Here is a 17,370-nt window from a genome sequence, read left to right as displayed (position 1 = left end):
AGCCTGGATTCAGTAGGTCCAAGGTTCAAATCTGGCTTCAAACATTTCCTAGATGCATGATCCTGAATAAATCACTTAGCCTCCATTGCCTAGTCCTTACCTCTTTTCTGCTTCTGAATCAATACTCAGTATTGATTCAAAGATGAAAGGCAAGGGTTTTTTTTTAATGAATGAGTGAAAAAATAAGCATTTATTAAGCACTTATGTTGTAAGAGGTATTGATGTAATAATTAGAGAACTGGCCTCCTGAAAGGAAAATCTACATTCACATCCTTACTCTGGCACATCCTAGACAACACATTTGATTGCTTAGTGCTCTAGACAATTCTATAAGATTAAAGATGCTGAGAAGATGACAACCTGAAGTAAGAAAGAGTTTCCTCCTCTGGGCTTTCTCTAGGCTAGTGAAATCTCAACTTATGTTCTAGGCACTTTGCTCTTCTCTAAAGATACAAATGCCATCTTGAGAATTCCTTGCCATGGAGGACCTTCCATTCTAATGACAGATGACAACATTTAGTCATAATAATTGACATTTAACTAATACTTTAAGGCTGTCTAGTGAGAATTAAATAATGAACATTCAGAATTGTATTTAAATGACTCAAGAAGGGATGAATTGTCTTTGATCACTGAAAGAGATCATGGACAAATTAATGTTATTGATTATTGATAACTAATAAATAAATAAACTTTTCCTACCTGGAAAACAAATAGTTCTTTATGTTTTGCAAATACCCTATCCACTGTCTATAGATCTATCTCTTTTAATTAATCAGTTGATAGATCTATAAATAGGTATTTTCAAACCTTAATATCTCTCTCTGTATATAAATTCACACACACATATAATGTGTATTAATTAGATAAATATATATGACTATAATATGTGTATAAAGTTTAAGATTTGCAAATATCCTATTTATAGATGGGAAGATTAGTAAAAAGTATATATAAATAGATCTATAGACAGGATATTTGTAAACCTTAAATTATATATATCACTATATATATATTATAGTTATATGCAAATATGTATGTCACCTCATTGTGTTCACAAGGACTCTCTAGGATGGCTGCTATTATAATTTTTATTTTATGGATAAAGAAACTGGTTCAGAATTTCAAATCATACCATTTGGTGGTAGTTGTTATTCAATCCTACATCACTCTTCATGACCCCATTTGGGGTTTTCTTAGCAGAGATATTGGAATCATTTGCTATTTCCTTCTCCAGCTCACTTTACAGATAAGGAAATTGAGGCAAACAGGGTTAAGTGACTTGTCCAGGGTCACATAACTTATTAAGTATCTGAGGACAGATTTGAACTCATACCATTAGCAATTGTCAGAGGTCCATATTTGAACCCAGATCTTTCCTCATTCCAAGTCTAGCATTTTTTTCCATAAAGAAACAGCAGATTCACTAAGCCCTTAAAATGGTTTTGGTATCTTGAGATATTATTATTTAATGTTGTGGTCTTTGGTTTCTGGCTTGCCTCCTTTGGTGGTGGTAGAAGTTTGTTAAATTATTTAAAATGGAATTAGAAAGACTTTCACACTTGGTTCACAGGGAAAATCCCTTGGGCCAGTGCTGTTCACAGGGAGGCCTCTTAGTATTTCCCAGACTGTCTATCAGACTGTGAAAAGCTTTAATGGCAGAGTGGATTTGGGTTCAGGGCATTGGGAAATGAGAGCAAGTATTCTAAGGCAGGCGGGGAGGGTTGGGGCAGTGAGGAAAAAAACATGAACTTCAGTCCCAGAATCCACAAAAGATGAGGAAAGAGCCTATTTTGTAAGGAATACAATTTGGAAGGGGGGAGCTACGCTGAGACTTCTTAATCGTTATTAAAGGTTGGAGTTCATCTCGAGTTTGAGAGGAGGGCTACAACTTAGAAGGTTTCTCTAATTCCTAGAAAAGCTGTTCTCTTTGGGGGGAAAGATGCAATCCCAAAGGGAGCTGGGAAGGGAGGCTTGATGATGGAAATAGTAGTTACTCCAGTGTGTTTCAGCCTTTGGATAATAGCACAAGATGAAAGATCCCTCTGAGGACTTCAAAAGGAGGGGAAAACACTGAGGCTTCTTCAGAGCATATTACTGGGATTTGTACATAGAAGATGGGTGCCAGGAGTGATAAATAGGTAAAATGTACACACACACACACACACACACACACACACACACACACACACACACACACATTTTTAGAGAGTCAGTAATTACCAAAATGAAAGACTTGGTGCTATTTCCATAATCAAGATTTAACTGGAGGGATCACTTCCTGTTTCTAATGTCACTGAAGTTTCCCACCAAGGATGCTTTTTACAAGGATACATTTTCCTACACCTCATTCATTTCAGTACCACTGAGGGAAGTCATCTTGGGTTTGTTTATGAAACATTAGCAATGGTATATTCCCCATGCACAAATGAGCCAAGGGTGGTGGTACAAGGGAGAGAGGGATTCTTGGATAATCAATATACAGCATAGCATGGGTCATTGCCAAGAGTATGGAAGACTGAGTTTCATTTAGGAAATTTTGTAGTACCTCTAAAGACCCTGAGATGCTCCCAATACTTTCAGAAACAAAGCCAGCAGGATGTTCTATTTCTGAACACAGAATCCCATTTCTAGCCTCTGTAAAGTAAACAAGTATTTATTATGTACCTTTGTGACCTAGATACTGTCTTGAGCCCTGGGGATAAAGAAAAGGCAAAAATACTTTCGTTGTCCTCCAGGAGCTTACATTCTATTGGGGAGATAACATATAAATAACTGCAAGATACAGACAGGATAGATATAACTACCTTCAGGTAAATATCTGGGGTGAGGGTGGTGGTGGGGAAGCTCTGACAGCTGGTGGACAGATAAATGTGTCAGGGCCAAATAGAGCTTTAAGTTAAGAGCCAGAGATTGACAGGCTACAGTGAGGAAAGGAGGGGGCAAAACACTCCTGGCTCTCAAACCCCTCCACCTCTAACTGCTTCTGCTTCAGTTGGTAATGAAGACAGCAATAGGATTCCTCTGGTAAGTTTTAGTTATGGCTGAAACCCCAACTGATGTTCCTTTCTTAAATTTATATTCCTCCCAGGTCAGTATGATGAGTATATAGAAATTATTTATCTAACTGTTGAGGACAGAGGAGATCTTAAACTGGCAGCCAACAGGATTCAACCCAAATGTACAGACTGAATTGTAAGTATCTTCCCAAATAATTATCAGGCACAGATTTGAAGGTAAAAAGTTATATTAGGAATTAACAAGGAAAATTAGAGAAGTTAATGAAGGTTTTAGGATAAAGGAAAGGTGACCCTGAACTGTTAAATTGATGCCACCTTCCCCCTCCTCACTGGAGGGGATGAAGCATTTAACTAAAACTGGCTCTCTTGCTATTGATAAATATCTTACTCTCTAATCACTAAGTAATTATATAATTATATTAATGAAGAATAGTAATAACAAATAGGCTAACCCTATGAGTAGAAATCACTAGCTTATGTTACAATCAGGAGAAATCCCAAGTCAGGAGAATCAAGCAGAGTGTCTGCTCACATCCAATCCCACAAATTAACTGTCTCCAACCCTTCTCAACTGCCCCTCACCCAAAGTTCTCCCGGGGGGTCCCCTGGAATTCTGGGTGAGGCTCTCCCTGTACCTTTGCAGGGATTCCATGCTTTGCATCTGCACACAACAAAAGGCAAGAAAGAGGCAGGTTATGAAGAATTAAAAAAAAAAAACAGAGGAGTTTATATTTTATTCTGATGCCACTAAGGAATCATGTGGTGCGGTAAAGAAAGTGTTGGCCCTGGAGTCAGGAAGACACAAGTTCACATCCAGCCTCAAAAACTAACCATGTGACTCTGAGCAAGTCATTTAACTCTGTTGGCCTTAGTCTCCTCAACTGTAAAATAAGCTGGAGAAGGAAATGGCAAATCATTCCCAGTAATTTTGCAAAAAAAAAAAAAAAAAAAAAAAACAGATGAACAAATCAAATGGGGACATGAATAGTTGAACATGACCAAAAAATAAACTAGAACAAGGATTTTGTTAAGCAAGGGGTTGACTTAGTCATTCCTGTGTTTTAGAAAATTACTTTGACAGCTTGAGTGGAGGATGGATTGGAGAAGGAAGATACTTGAATCAGGAAGAACAATTTATTAAAAGTTCATTGTAATAGTCCAGAAAGGAGGTGATGAGGACCTGAACTAGGCTTGTGTCTATAGGAGTGGAGAGGAGGATATATATATATATATATATATGATTTTGATGGTAGAAATGACAAGACTTGGTAACAGATTGTAAGGGAGGAATCTAAAATGATACTGATATTTTGAGGATGACAGGGAAGACAGTGGTGCCCTTAATACTGATTTTTTTTTTAAAGTTAGGATATGGAGATTTTTTTTGAGGGGGGGTGTGGATAATGGGTTCTGCTTTGGAGGTGTTGAGTTTGAGACATCTACAGGATGTCCATGCCCACATGTTTAAAAGGCATTTATTCATTCATAAATAGAGATCGTTGTATAGCTCTGAGTACAGATAGTGATGAAAATTGAACCCATTGGAACTGATGAGATCACTAAGGAAGAAAGGATAGAGGGAGAAGAATCTTTGTACTGGTTGCTGTAGAAAACTAACCTGGTAGGAAGACCTGCCTAAAGGTCTGCCTCTGGTCCATATTGGCTTCGTATCCCTAGGTTCTCTATTAGACTATAAGTTGCAAACAAAGGTTTGGTCTTCATTGATTGAAGGAGTTCTTTTTACTGGTGAAATCTCCAGTCTGGTTCTTATAATTATATAACAAGTATACAAATATTTTCCCCCATTGACTATAAGCTCTTTGATGATAGAGACTGTACTATTTTTGTTTTTGTATCCTCTGCATTTAAGTATCTGGTCTTACACAGTTTTGGGTAGGGAAGAGATCTGGATCTGTGATTTCATTGGTATGGGGAACTCCTGGTCAGGAAATTTGTCAAAGCAGATAAGTATCTATTCTGTAGTTTGTAGCCTTGAAGATCTGACCCAGGCCCTCAAAGGATCAGTGACTTTTTAAGGTCTCTCAGACAGCATGTGTCAGAGGCAGGACTGAAACTCATGCATTCCTGGAGCCAAAGTCAGATGTCTGGTGCTCTATGCCACGTGCCCATTCAGTCTTTGTATCTTTGTACATTCTGGATGTTTGTCAGATTGTATTTATAATTAGATAGATAGATAGATAGATAGATAGATAGATAGATAGATAGAGATAGAGATAGAGATAGAGATAGAGATAATTTGTCCGATTGGATTCAATTAGAGTATATTACTAAATTTCAGATTATTATTTCTAATCACAAGCCATCTTTCCAGCTCCTTCCTCCTTCAGTTTTCCAGTTCCCCTTTATTTTGTATCTTTCCTTATTAAAATGGAATGTCCCAGAAATTAGAGGTTGTCTTGTTTTTTTGTGTCGGTGTCCCCATTGCTTAGTACAATGCTTGTTTGGTAGTAAGTACCTAATAATTGCTCTATCCATCTCTAATCTATGTATCTCTGCTTGTCCATCTGCCCATTCATTTGTGTCTGGCTTATTTCTCTATCGGTCCATCTATTCTATCTCTACCTACCCTATATGTTTGTTCTTCAACCTATCCATCCATCTTACTTTCTGTCTGCTTGTCTCTTGCTAAAAGGAGATGATGTTTTGAGGGTGAAAAGTATCCAAAGAAAACTCCATTCAAAATGAACTCTCTTTTCCTAATTGCTAACAGGACAAGATCAATGTTCTCATGAAGAGTGTCAGGCAGACAAGCCTTTCCTATGTCCCTCTATGATATCTTCAGGCACAGCAGAGGTGATAACAGGACCATTATTCTCGATATTCTTTCCAGGCTGATCTCTCAGGGACTCATTTTGCCTAGGGAAAAAGCAATCCAGATGGGTTGATTCTGACAAGTTAGTGCTCAACTTGTCTGATGGAACTGTCAGGAAGAGGCACTTGTGTGACTATGCAATGGAGAAATTGCTGCCCACTGACAAGCAATGGATCTGTTAGCTTCCATTACATTTCCATTATGATTAAAACTGAATATATGAAGAATAATTTGAGTGTAGCTCATTTCCTGTTTTAAAGAATCATAGAATCTCTAAGCTGAAAGTGTCACTTCTGATGCCACCAAGTTAGAAATCCTCTCTCCAGCCTCCACTTAGGGACCTCCACTGACTGGAAACCCCCTGATGCTTAAGCCTTGTGTTGTACTTTTGGCCAGCTCTGATGTTATGAATGATAAGAGTAAGTATTAAACCTGTTATTTCATTAGTAAAGAGAATGTTTTAAGTGAGGAAACTTCCTTTATAAGTCCAAAAGTCATCACCTATTCTGAAACTTCTAGTCTTAGAGAATTGCCTAGGGCCCTGAAAGATTGGGATATGCCCAAGGTCACACTGCCAATACATAAAAGAAGCAAGACGTGAACCCACGTCTTCCTGGATTCAAGATCAGCTCTCTATACACCACCATGCACTGCACAATTCTGATGCTCTCTAATTGTTAGATTTTCCATAGACTGAGATACAATCTAGCTCTTAGAAATTTCGACCCATTAGTTTTGTCCTACCCATGAGTTTTGTTCTCTGCAGCTGAGACAAACATATCTTTCCCCTTCCCTCCCCCTGGAGACACTTTCAAATATTTGAAGACAGTTGTCACATCCCCCTAAGGCTTATCTTCTCTAAACTAGCCATTTCCAATTATTCTCAAAAAAATTTTTTTTGTTTCTAATCCCTTTATTATCCCAGCCACATCTCTGAAAGTGTTTCATCTCAGGAACATCCTTTCTAAAATGTGCCTGTGGTGGAATTGAGTGTTTCAGTGTTAGTCCATCCAGGGCAGAGTATAAAAGAATGAACTTTTCATTCACTCTAGAACCTACCTTTCTTTTATCAAAGCATTGGATACCATTAATTGTGTTGGATGCCAATCACACCAATGGATCCCACTGTCCACTGCCTTTCTTCCTACATATGTATTTCTGAAGGAAGGTGGAGAAAATGCAAAACTGTTCTGCCTGGGTCCACTAAAATTTAGGTTACATATATTTAACTGAGCTGCTGTTGGGCAATCCTTCTATATTTTCTTTGTCAGCTCATTACCTCATTCTCACAGTGGTTCTTTTCTTCCCTCTTCAAACCTCCTAAAGCTCCCCACCATCACCCTCTTAACTGAGAACTAGCCTCATATTTGACTGAAATAATTTTGTGCATTTGTTGAGTTTCTTCTTCTCTCCTACTTATTTCATATCACTCAAATCCCATTTACTAACTACCTCCTTTCATTCCTCTCTCCCACAAAGAGATGGCCCTGTTTCTTGTTGAAGAAACTCCTTTTACATGTGCGCAAGCCTAATTTCTCCTATTCATTGTCCCCTCTATCATCTTCACTCTCATTTAACTTCAATCTTTCTCAGTCTACAGGTGCTTTTCTAACACTTACAGATATAATCATGTCTCCCCCATCTTCAAAAAACTTTACTCAATCCTTCCATCCCCACCCCTTATTTTCTCTGCCCTTTGTGGCCAAACTCTTTGAGAGGGCCATCTACAATAGCTGCTTCCTCTTTCTCTTGTCACTAACTTCTTAACTCTCTCTGGCTGAAGCCACTCTCTCCTAAGTTACCAATGACTTCTACATTGTTAAATTTAATGGCCTTTTTATAATCCTCCTCCTAGAAGCTATCACTTAGCCTTTGCTCTTTGATATTCTCTTTCTAAATTGTTGTTATAGCATTTTTAAACCCTTACCTTCCATCTTGGAATCAATCCTGGGTTCTGGTTCCAAGGCAGAAGAGCACTATGGGCTAGGCCAGTGATGTGTTAACTACTCCCCTCAGGTCAGATCCAGGCTATAGTTTGCCCATGACTGCCTTAAGCAATTCCCTACATCCAGATATAGTGATTAGGGGATTGCTTAAGGCAGTGATGGGCAAACTAAGGCCTGGATCTGACCTGAGGGAATAGCTTGCCCATCACTGTTAGGCAATGGGGGTCAAGTGACTTGCCCAGGAGCACACAGCTAGGAAATGTCTGAGATCAAATTTGAACCCAGGACCTCCCCTCTCTGGGCCTGGCTCTCAATCCACTGAGCTACCTAGCTGCCACCTTAGTTCTAGGTTTTTGAGGAACTTCTGTCTCCTGATTTTCCTCTTATTTATTTGTCTACTGCTCACTCTCCATCACTGGATTTTCATAAAGGTCATGCCTACCAATGTTGGATATCCTTTAGCATTCTGTCCTACCCTCTGTAGTGCTTCACTTTATAACCTAATCAACTCCCATGGATTTAATCATCCTCTTTGTAATGCTGATTCTCAAATCTACTCATCTAGACTTAATGTCTATGCCTGACTTCCAGTCAAGCATCTCTTTTATTCCCTATTGGACTCTTTATTAGAACTGGATTCCAATAGACATTATTCACCTAACATGTCCAAAACTGAATTCAAATCTTCCTTCCTGCCCAATTTCTTATTACTGTCGAAGACAATTCCATCTTCTCTCCACGGTATCACAAACTGTGTCATCCTTAACTCCTCTCGATCTTTTACCTTTCATATCTAATCTCTTTCCAGTGCCCGTCGCCTTTCAAAATCACCTTTGCGGTACTTCCCAAATATGCCCACTTTTCTCCTCTGATCCTGCCAACACTCTGGGCCAGAACTCAATTACTTTCTACTTGGACAGTGGCAGTAGTTGCTAGTGGGTTTGCCTGCCTCTAATCTCTCCCATTCTGATCCATTCTCTATTTAGCTAAGTGATTTCCCTAGAGCAGACCCAGCTATAGCACATAAATACCCCACCTCTGCCCCCATTTAACATACTCTAGTGGTTCCCTATCACCTTCAGGATTAAAAATAAAATCCTTGTTTGGTGTTCAAAGCCCTTCTTTCTTGAAAAGTGAAGGTTCTCGTGGCAAAACATATTGCTATAATTGATCTGTCTTTTTAACTGAAGGGCAACATAATATACATTATTTTAATGAGGTTAACATGTGGAATGAGAGAATCAAAGATTCAGAAATGGAAGGAATATTAGATACAATTAGTCCAAATGGCTCATTTTACAAATAAGGAAACTAAGGTTCAGAATGGTTCAATAACCAACTCGGGCCAGTGAATTGAAGATCTGGGATTCCAATTTTGGTCTGCTTGCTCTAAAGCAGAATAATAGATTTCAAAGGGGAATAGACTTCAGAAACCATACAAGCTAATCTTATTTTATAGACTAGGAAACTGAGGCCCACAGTGGTTAAGTGGTTTTCCCAAGATCATAAAATAAGTGTTAAAGCTGGGAATTGAACCCAGGTCCTTCTTCTTCTCAACCACGATGGGATAATGGGTTATTAGGGCTTCCTGTGCAAGTCATTTTATGGTAAAATCATCTCTACAGTCAATAGAATTAGTGGATTTTTAAGACCTACTTTTCATGAGTAAAGTCAACTCAGCTCTCATAATTCTGGTTATAAAAAAATGCCAAATGGTAAGATTTCCTTTGAAACAGACGCATAGAGTGGTCCCCTTTATGGTTGGATGGAGATAACTTCCATAATATTTACTTAAAAGCTCCAAGTGTGTTGAATACATGAAATCCTTTGTTCCTTGACACATCTGACTGGCATTTGGTTAATGTCGGGTCTTGATAATCCATTTAGTGTAATCTCTTCCACGATGTGATTAACTGTAATAGGACCACTGCTGAAAAGGTGTGTTTAATGTATTGTAAAGGGTCACAGATGGGGAGAATTACCTCCAACAGGCACAGTGTGCTTGGCAATGAGATACATAATCCATATTTAATGGTCTCTCCCATTAAAGATAACGGGCCAATAGAAATGATTTCATATCATAATGAATCTTAGGTACAATAACAATCCCTTAATGCTAAAGGTGGGGTGTACTCAGTCCCACCCACTGTGGGTGTGCAGCAATATTGTCAGCAAGTAAATAAGGGTGTTATGGCAACATAGTCTGCTAAATGCAAACATTTGGTGGGAATGTTCAGAAATAAATAATGAATAGAAGAATCTGGGCCATTCAACAACTTTGGATGATTTCCCTGGGGAAGAATGCTAAATATTTTAAACCAGTGCCAGATTAATCTTTCTAATTCAAAGCTTCAATCTTGTCATTCTTTCTCTACCACTTTCATTGGCTTCTCTCTGTCTACTCCATGGTATAAGCGGAAAAAATAAAAGAATGAAAGAAAAGTATTTATTAATTTCTTACAATGTGTCAAGAACTGAAAATGTAAAGATGAGAGTGAAAAAGACCCAGGTTCAAATGTAACCTTAGAAACTAGCTGAGAATGTTGAAAAAAAGACCCGTAATCACATTCTACTTATATTCTCATTTATAAACAAGGGTCATAATATCCAAAGCATTTATCATACAGGAGGGTTGCAAAGATCAAATTGAATGTTGCAAATAAATTGTTTTGCCAACCTTAAAGGACAGTATCAGTACCAGTTATTTTTACCAACTAAAATTCAAAACTAGGGCAGCTGGGTGGTACAGTGATTAGAGTGCCAGACTTGGATTCAGGAAAATTCCTCTTTCTGAGGTTAAATTTGGTTAGCTATATGACCCTGGGCAAGTCACTGAATCCTTTTTGCCTCAGTTTCCTTATCTGTAAAATGACCTACAGAAGGAAATGGCAAAGCACTACAATATTGCCACAAATGAGGTTAAGAAGAATCAGAAATGAATGAAATGACTGAACAACAGCAACAAAGTACCAACTATTTGGATTGCATTTAAAGCCCTCCAAAAATGTGGTTCCTATATTTCAGCCTCATGTTCCCTCAAACACACGCCATACTTATCTTCATCTGAGCCCTTGCTGATTGTATGTCCTATTTGAAAAATGTCTTCTCCTCCATCAAGACTGGAAGCACCAGTAGCTTGGGCCAGTAGAAGAACACTGTCTCTATAGTCAAAGGACCTGAATTCATTTCCCTCCTGACCCTGTTTCTGACATTCTAAACTTCAAAATCATGCCTCTATTAGTGCTTCATCCTATAACTTCCCTCAGTAGCTGAAGTCTTTACTCTGGAAATTGTTGCTATCCCTATGGGCTGTTGACCATGTAATATCCCTCCACAAAGCTCATTCCTCTTCTCCCATTGGTGAATTATTTCTGAATCTTCCATTTTGTGAATTGACCCAGGAAGGCTACTTCCATTCCCCTCCTAAACTGTTCCTGCCTTTCTGGGTTTAAAAATCATTCTAACACCCACTCATCACCCACTTTAAGATTCATGTTGTGCATTGTCTTCTTTGAAGGCAGGACCATCTTTCTTTTTGTTTTCATATCCCCAGTACTTAGCACAATACCTGGGATGTAATACTTAATTTATTTCCTTCCTTCTTTCCATTCCCCCTTCTGCTTCCCATTTCCTTTCTGCCTAGGCAACCTCAATCATTTACTATGTTTATGGTCTCGGGCTTCACATTGCTTCTCTTGGCCTTGGTTTCTTCATTGGTAAAATGAAGGGAATGTACTAGATGGTTTCTGAAGTCTTTTCTAAGACTAGCTCTAAGATCTGAATATCTACATTAACTGAAATACTTTTCAGTCTTCAAGGTAGAAGCCAAAATGCAATTTTTCCACATAGTCAGAACTGAGCAAACATCTCCTATCTTTGAACCCTAAAGCTTTCTTTCCTATGTCTATCTCATGAATTTCATACTCAACATTGTTTTATATTTTTATTACATCTGTTTTACGAAGAAAGAGCAAGATGACAGTGGATAGCCAATAGTGTTCTGGGCCTGAAGTGAGAAAGGCTTGAGTTTTAATCCTTAGACACTAGAAGTTGTGATCCTGGGCAAATTGCTTCACTTTTGTCTGCCTCAGTTTCCTTATCTGTAAAATGAGGATAATAATAGCATTTACCTCTCAAGGTTCTTGTGAGGATGAATAAGATATTATTTGTAAAATTACTTAGCATGGTGCCTAACATATAGTAGGCACTTAATAAAGACTTACTCTTTTTTCTCTCCCTTTACTCCCATTCTACATGACTGTGAAGTCAGAGAAAAAATTTTAGTCAGTTTAATGTCTCCCCCGGTTTCGGGTGTGATACATTGTACTTAATAGGAACTGAATGAATACGTGATTACTTGAATTGAATTCAGTAGTAATGGCTTCACTAAGGTACAACTGAATTTCCACAAAACATCTGGTGAAGTTGCTGTCCTTATGGAAAAGATGAAGGAATGACAAAGAAAGTAGGAAAAAATGCTTTAAACTTTTTTTAAAAATGCTCCTACTATGTGTCATTATCTTTAAGCACCTTGCAAATATTATTTCATTTGATCTTCACAACAACCCTGTGAGATGGGTTCCCATTTTATAATTCAGAAAACTGAGGCACATAGAGATTAAGTGATACATACATCTTGTTTCCTCATCTGTAAAAAGAGAATACAATGCTTTCATGATGTACTTGCAGAATTTTCACTGGGGCATTTTTTTAAAGCTTAAAAATTGTATTACTATTCTGCATAAATACCCTGACTAAAATATTATTGGTTGTGCTACATGAATCTGCATCAGTGCAGAAACAATAGCTGCCAAATGAAAACTTTTCTGTATGCCATGTTTAAAATTATTATAATTTTTTTAGCACTTTGTGTTTGCAGACCTCCTTCTGCGAAAGAAAGATAAATGCACTGCTGCCAATTAAGCCCCAAACCCATCCTAGTTTTATAGGAACAAAACCCAGTAAATGTATTACTTTGCTCCAGGTACAATGGCTCAGTGTCTGTTACCCAAAAGCTTTCTTTGTCAGGGTAAACCACGATTCAAGTCTTCATTTTGGATTTAAACTGCACACAGAGACTGGGAAGCTCATCTTTTTGTTCGTTTGTTTGTTGTTTTGTTAAGTCTCTATATCCTGCTAAGATATCTTCTAGATATCTTCTAGATATTCTAGATGATCTTCTAGACAAGTGAGGGTCGCATCTGCTCCTATTTTGGAATAGGGGTGATGGTCTGGGCACCAAGATCAGCCAAGTTTAGTGATTTGGAGGTCTCCATTGATCTTTATTATGTCAACTGCAGACAGTGTTTCAATTCAATGGTAAAAAATCAAAAAGCTGGTGTCCATCCAGCTCTAAGTCGTGGATGTTCACAAAGAATTTCCACCCTAAATGGCTGACTTGGGATGAAAGGGAAATGAGGAATTGCTGATTGTTCTTCACCTCTTTCTCCAGAAACACAAGAATTATGATCAGTTGCTTATCTGTGAATACAGCTTTCAGTTCAAGGACCACATCTGCAAGAGTGTCACCAAGGGAGTCCCCACCTGTCTGACTGATTTTGAAACTCAAAGTTGAAGTCTACAATCCCCATCACTAAGATCTTCTTGCCTGGCCATGTTCCATCTTTAATATGCCCACAGAATGCTAATATCAGTTTTGGAAAGTACACTTGCACTTGGACAGGAGATCCCCAAGGAGTTGTTTAAATGCCCTTCTTCTAGTTTCTCCAGTGCCTCTCTCTCCACCACTGATCCTGCCATCTTGAGGCACAGTCTCTGGAGCCAGGGGCCCCTGTGGGGGTAGGGGAAGATACCTGGGTTCTCTGATCTGGCTTGGAGAGGAGACCCAGGTTTGGAGCCTTGCTCCCACCCGCAAGACTGGGGCCCCCATTGGGGCATTGATAGTATGTGGGAACATGCACACACACATGTACTCTTGGGCCATTAAAAAAATGTTTAAAAAAACAAACCATTTTGCAAACTTTAAAGTACGGTAGGTCATCATCTCTTCCAACACTAAAAAAAATGTGTGGTTGGACCACTTTGAAAGTAGGATGTCGAATTGATCATATACTTCTGAAGAGAAGCAAAATGTACATAATAGATGTCAGCTTCATGTGTAAACCTATTCTTTTATGTGTGTACAAATTTTCATTTTATTTCTACTAAGTTTAGAATAAAAACAACAATTCAACAGAAAAAGTCACAATCCTTTCTTTATATCTCTAACGCCTAGCATAATGCTTGACACAAGTAGTTGCTTAATATTTATTGACAGAAATCCAAATTCTGTATCTTCCCCATTGCCTGGTACACTGAAGATACTTAATAAATATTTGTAAAAGAATGAGGGGGGAAAAGCTCTAATTGTGATTGAGAGCAAAAATGGTGCTAGTGTATAGAATTTAAAAACTGTTCCCCCAGGGAATTACTCTCTTCCAGACATTTTGCACCTTCATTAATAATGACTGTGATGTCATTTACTATAAAATGAGTAGAATTCCCCCCCCCAAGATACACACATAAGTGTGTGTTTGCTTATACATATATGCATATGTATATACACATACACACATGGATGTGGTAAACCATCTCAGCAGGTTGACTAAACCAGGTTGGGGGGAGGATGTCTACTACAGGCATGTGAAGATTTCTCCTGGTAGAACAATTCGTTCCATTGCCATGAAATCAGGGGAAGTGGACACTATGAGTGTTTAGAGGGTGGTCAGACATTAGATACCAAGATCATCCTGAGCCATCATCAGCCATCTTGACCTTTGTCTTGCCACTAGGCTTCAATGATTCTGGGAGAAAGATTGAGACTGATGAATTTGTGCCACTCTGATTCACTTAAATCCTATTTATGTGTGAATAAAAAGAAATCACTTGTGATATCATTTTGGTTTTCTTTGCATAGAAAGAATATATGTGTGTATAAATGCACATATGTACACATGCATATACCTATATATACATGTGTATGTGTATTTGCATGTATATGGATGCATGTATATATATATATATATATATATATTTACAAAAAGAAATCATTAAAAATTTGGAAACCAGAATTCAATAAATGGAAGAGTATGGAAGACTGGGTTTCATTTAGGAAATTTTGTAGTACCTCTAAAGATCCTGAGATGCTCCCATTTCTGAAATGTGCTATCTTGGAGACCTCGGGTGAGTTTCATTGCCTCTCCAGACCTCAGTTTTCTCTTTGTAAAATGTGGGAGTTGGTCATTATTTACATTACATAGTCTAATAGGTCCCTTTTATCTCTAGACTGATTATATTAGGATCTCCCAAAATAAACGCTCAGCTTTCTGAAACCAAAGTTATTGTGACTGTTTATGCAATCAAGTTATGAATCTCAAAGCATGCTTTCTTGAAAGAATCAAAATCAAAGGGGACCCAAAAGTCAGTGGTGACAGATTAGAAAGTACAGGATAACATAATAGGAATTCCAAAAGTCTTAGTGTAATTTAAGCTCTGATGACTTAGAAATGCACTTTTGGGACCACTATTTCCAATATTGAACTAACAAATCAAAAAAGAAAAAGAAAATTCAGTAAATAGATTATGAGCAAAAGATTTGGTGAAGGTTAGTAACAATTGTACATTAACAAGAGATAAACCAGTAATGACAATACACAGAAAATGTTAGAAGGAAGCCTCCAACAGACTAGTTAGAGCCTTCTTGGAGAAATAATAGAAGAATTGAAGTAAATTCTATAAGCATTACAGGAGGCAGGGGAGTCTATGAAATTGTTTTACATTTTAAAAGTGTTTTCATATTCAAAAAGTTTTGGAACCATTGATATCAAAGATCTATCCATCATGCTGGTGACCTTCCCTCTTTTTTCTAAATTTTGATTTAGCCTCTCAGTGACTTTAGTCAGTCCTCTAAGATTATAAATTGCAGAGAAGGTGTTGACTTGCAGTGGCAGAGACAGTTTTCTCACCTGAGAGTTCCTCATATTGTTGTTGTTGTATGTCCTTCATTTTGAAGAGGACCAATGACATCATAGGGTGATATCTTGACTTATGCATGAATTGGATTTAAGTGAGGCAGAGCTGCACAAATTGAGCAGCCTCACTCTCTCTTCCAGAATCGTCCAAGTGTAGAGGCAAGGCAAAAGTCAAGGTGGCTGGCAATAGCCCAAGTTGCAGTGGAATAGCTCCAGATCATCAGTCTCTGGCCCAACTCTAAGCAATCCACAGTTCAGCTGCCTTCATGGCTATTGGAATGAATTGTTCTTGAAGAAAATGTACCTCTCATCTCTCTTACTGAATTTGGAATGTGGACACCCTACTCTGAGCCTCAGTTTGCTCATCTGTAAATATGAGGAAAATCATTGCTATAGGAAAAATGCATTGTAAACCATAATATTAAGGAATTGTAATTTATTGATATTATCACTACTACTATTCTTATCTCATTTTAAGATAAACTTTGGTTTGGTACCTCTGATTTAATTAAAACTAAAAATCACCTCTCCCTAGGCAGCTTAGCAATACTATATGGACAACGCTCCTGAGAAGTCTAGCGACTTACCTAGGATATCACAGACAGTAATTTGTATGAGGGCAAAGAGAGGGGTACTGGAGACATAACGTGGCCCCAACAGGGACACAGTAGTAGTGAGATTTAAACTTAGATCTTCCTGATTCCAAGATTAGGTCCCTACTTAACAAACAATGTCTGCTCTCCAATGAGGAAATAAATGGGGAGAGCCACAGGGGATGATTGATCTATCTGCATTCACCAAATTTCTCTGCTAGAATGAATAGCCTTCTCCTCTACTTCTTTAGATCATCCTAGACCCCCGGGATTTGTTTTTCCTAATCTTCATCCAGATTTTAAATTATGCCTCGTGATTATCTGCTGAAAAGTATAATGTTTGTGTTAGGGGGAAGAAGAAAAAACAGCAAGGTCATTTTTATCAATTTGGTGAAGCTGTTTTCTGTCTGTATTGTTTCACAGAGTATACATCTTACTAAGCAAAAAGAGCATCTATGTTGGCTAGGGTCTCCTCTTATTTAAAGCCTGATTTCACTATTCCAATTATCGAAGATGGACAGGAAAATGTTAGACACAACTACAAATAAAGTATTGGAACTCCATGGTTGCTATTTTCTCACTTCTAGAGCCCTCATTTCTTGGACTTTGTGTTTTCTCCAATATTGGAAGGGAGGGGGGAAAACTCCCTTGCTTTGCCTCTTGCCTTCCCTTCCCTCACTCATGTTTTAAAAAAGACCTGAGCTACCCATTCATATTATTCAAGAAAAGAATTTATTTTGATCTATAAACAAAAATGGGAGATGTTATATAAATATCATGAGCCATCACATTTACATTTCAAGAACAATTCTTAGCACTCTGGCCAAAGCTGTTCCAGTCAGACTCTCCATACAAACAAGCACTCTTGTTTGCTCTAGGTAAGCTGTAAAAATAATGATTTGGGAAGGACATGGGTTGTCATTGTTCATCTCCTTTAACAGCTGGCCTTTCTCCCTCCCTATCTAATAAGCACTATAGTAACTTTATCTCAGTTACTGTTTTGGTAAA

The 17,370-nt window shown here is 38.1% G+C and overlaps 1 pseudogene; it reads right to left on the bottom strand.

Annotated features, from left to right (window-relative positions):
* Window positions 1-13,043: 13,043 nt before the first annotated feature.
* On the bottom strand, window positions 13,044-13,559 carry LOC123250501 (annotated as a pseudogene).
* Between the last annotated feature and the right edge of the window lie 3,811 nt (window positions 13,560-17,370).

Source organism: Gracilinanus agilis, chromosome 5 (genome assembly GCF_016433145.1).
Source record: "Gracilinanus agilis isolate LMUSP501 chromosome 5, AgileGrace, whole genome shotgun sequence".
Classification (NCBI taxonomy): Eukaryota; Metazoa; Chordata; class Mammalia; order Didelphimorphia; family Didelphidae; genus Gracilinanus; species Gracilinanus agilis.
The sequence above is the reverse complement of the archived record's forward strand: the minus strand, read 5'-3'. Positions and strand labels throughout refer to the sequence as shown.